This window comes from Otolemur garnettii, unplaced genomic scaffold (genome assembly GCF_000181295.1).
Source record: "Otolemur garnettii isolate 467f Iridium unplaced genomic scaffold, OtoGar3 scaffold00004, whole genome shotgun sequence".
NCBI classification, from domain to species: domain Eukaryota; kingdom Metazoa; phylum Chordata; class Mammalia; order Primates; family Galagidae; genus Otolemur; species Otolemur garnettii.
The window spans coordinates 24,130,483-24,133,635 of NW_003852399.1; positions in this window are offsets into that span (position 1 = coordinate 24,130,483).

Here is a 3,153-nt window from a genome sequence, read left to right on the forward strand (position 1 = left end):
CTTTGTGCATATAACCTCAAGAAAAATGTGAGAGGGTTAGGTCTCTTTTAAGTCCAGGGTGTTTTAGATCTGTTAAGAAAAATAGCATAGGCCCTTCTTGAAGGTGTAAAGGATTATAAAGGTGAGATACAGGGCCAGGTTACCAATGTCAAATCTGCCAGGGAGTCAAATAATAAGTATCTCCTGATAGGCCTTATCTGTATGATCCAAATCTTTAGCTATTTCAAGGTTCCATCCTGAAGATTCCTTTATGTTCTTATACTTAAAGCCATAGGCCCAGGATGGGTGATAGTAATTAAAAAAAGACTGACAGTGACGACTTTTCAAAAGCTAAGAGCTTTACTATTTCCCGAACTTTGAAAGCCCTGTGCTGTACAATGGCACCAATGAGAAATTTGACATTACTGTATAGCACAAGGGTCTCTTGCCTGGCTAGGGGGTTGCAGAATTACACAGCCATTGTACTACTTTGTTTCCAGCACCGTTAAGGGCTTTGGCTATTAACCACTTTAGTCTTCTGAATGAACGCAAGCATCGGACCTACCTTACAAGATAGGCTCATGCCCCTCATTTTACAGAAGTTAAGAAAGTCACACGGTAAGTGGCCTTATCGACTGGCTGGCTGGCTGGCAGTTCATTCTCTTCCCCATGACCCTATTCTCTTCCACTTAGATCTCCTCTCAACCAAAGTTCTATTTACACAGAAAACCCAAATGTGAATGTATCCTTGCCATATATTATATGTGAGTCCAAATTTTCCCTTTTTATAAGGACACCAGTTATATTGGATTAGGTCTCACTCTGATGACCTACAATAACCCTTCTTTCAAATAAGGTCACATTCTGAGGTACCAAGGGTTGAGATTTCAATATAGGAATATAGATGGGGTTATAACCCCAATTATGTATGTGGCCTTTCAGAGCAGGAGCACTGGCTGGATGGTGGCTCATACCTATAGTTTTAGCACTTTGGGAGCTGGAGGTGGGCAAATCATTTGAGGCCAGGAGTTGGAGGACAGCCTGAAAAACAGTGAGAACTCATCTCTACATAAAATACAAAATGTAGCTGCATGTGTTGCTGTAGGCTGAGGCAAGAGGATTACTTGAGCCGAGGAGTTTGAGGTTGCAGTGAGCTATGCCCAGGCAACAGAATAAGACCCTGTCTCCAGAAAAAAATGAAACACTATCTTAACCCTGATCCTTCCGCCTTGGTGGTCCCCATTTGTCTGTTGCTGTCCTTGCTCAGTGGCTGGTCTTCTGTTCCTCTTTCTCTCCTTATCAAGTTCCCATTGTGTTCCTGCTTTCTATCTACTTTTCTACAAAGTTAAGAAACTTGTTTTGTCCTATTATTAAATTTTGAAAATTCCAATAATACAGGAAAGTATAAAAAAGTCATTAAAAAAAATCACCTGATAGCTCTTCGAAAAATAGCTTTTCAAAAGACTCTTGCCTTAATAGTCTGTGGCACTGCCTTCCAGACACCTTTCTGTTTTCATTCCAACCTTTCAGCCGCCGTTCTCCTCTCCTCTCCTCTCTGCATACCAGGGAAAGTCTGAGGTCACAGCTAACTGCCCAGCATTTCACCATTGCCACTCCCAGTCCTTTACACCTTTCCTCTCTAATAAAAATAGTACCAGTGAGTGGCCTTCATGTATTGGAGATGGCACATATCTGCAGGAGAGAGTCTGGGGAGATGGTGACCTGGCTGCTGAAGTCACTTCAACTACAGACAAGCCCTTAGTCGGGATGCCTACAAGGTGATCTGAGAGAATGGAATTGGTAGATTGATTCCAACTGGACTTGCTAGAAGGATGTGGCTGTGACTGTTTTACAGCCCTCCTGATGCCTCTTCTCTAGGGGAAGGTGAGCTCCAGCCCTCCTTGGTCCGGCCCAGAGGATATCTTAGGGCAGCAGTTCACAACCTGTGGGTTGCGACCCCTTTTTAACAATGAAAATACATTGCAGCATTAGGAAGGTTGAAAACCACTGACTTAGGACATGAAATCATGTCCAAGAAGCAGTTACTTTTACTTGAAAATGACTTTTTTTTTTGACAGTATCACCATGTCGCCTGTGATAGAATGCTGTGGTGTCAGTGCTCACAGCAACCTCAAACTCTTGGGCTTAAGCGATTCTCTTGCCTCAGCAGAGAATCAGGCAACTACAGGCACCACCACCCCACACCCCACCCCTCACAATGCCCGGCTATTTTTTGATTGCAGTTGTCGTTGTTTAACAGGCCTCAGCTGGGCTTGAACCTGCCAGCCTCGGTGTATGCGGCCAGCACCCTACTCACTGAGCTACGGGTGCCAAACTGAAAATGACTCTTAATTCTCAACATTTCCGTCTTTCTCTTCTTGTAACAGCCCTCAGCCCAGCAACTCAGAGGCCCAGTTCCTTGTACCTCATTTCCCTCAGCCTCAGCCTGCTGACAGCACATACTGTGCCATCCAAATGTGCAGCATCGCCCCACCCAAGCACTTGGGCTGGGCCAGACACGCCTGGTTCCAGAGCCCTGCCTTTCAACCCCCTCCCAGGTCCTGCCTGGACTGTTTCAGTATCGATACAGTGAACTTCCAAAACTGGTTGGATTAAGTCATTAACTTGCTTTAAATCTCCCTTCAGAGTTTTATCTGGGATGTGATGGGGTTGTGCTTCCCAGGCCCTGATTGGCCTTCAAGTGGAAGCCTCCATTTTCCCACCCATCTCAGCATCTCTGAGATATCTTGACCCTTCACAGCAAAGCCTGGGAGATTTCAACTGTATCATCCATTCATTTATTATTTATCCAACAAATTATATATATATATATATGTATATATATATATATGTAGGTGCCAGACACTATTCTAGCACTGAGACCAGCAGTAAACAAACAGCCCCAAATCCCTGCTGTATGGCACTTCCATTCCAGTGGGCTTCTAGAACCTTCCAACTGAGCTCTAGGTTCTGTCTGAGGGAGAGACCTGCCTTCACTTGAAGAATCAACATTGTTAAAATGTCCATATTACCCAAAGCAATATATAATTTTAATGCAATCCCCATTAAAGCTCCACTTTCATACTTTAAAGATCTTGAAAAAATAATACTTCACTTTGTATGGAATCAGAAAAAACTCCAATAGCCAAGACATTACTCAGAAATAAAAACAAA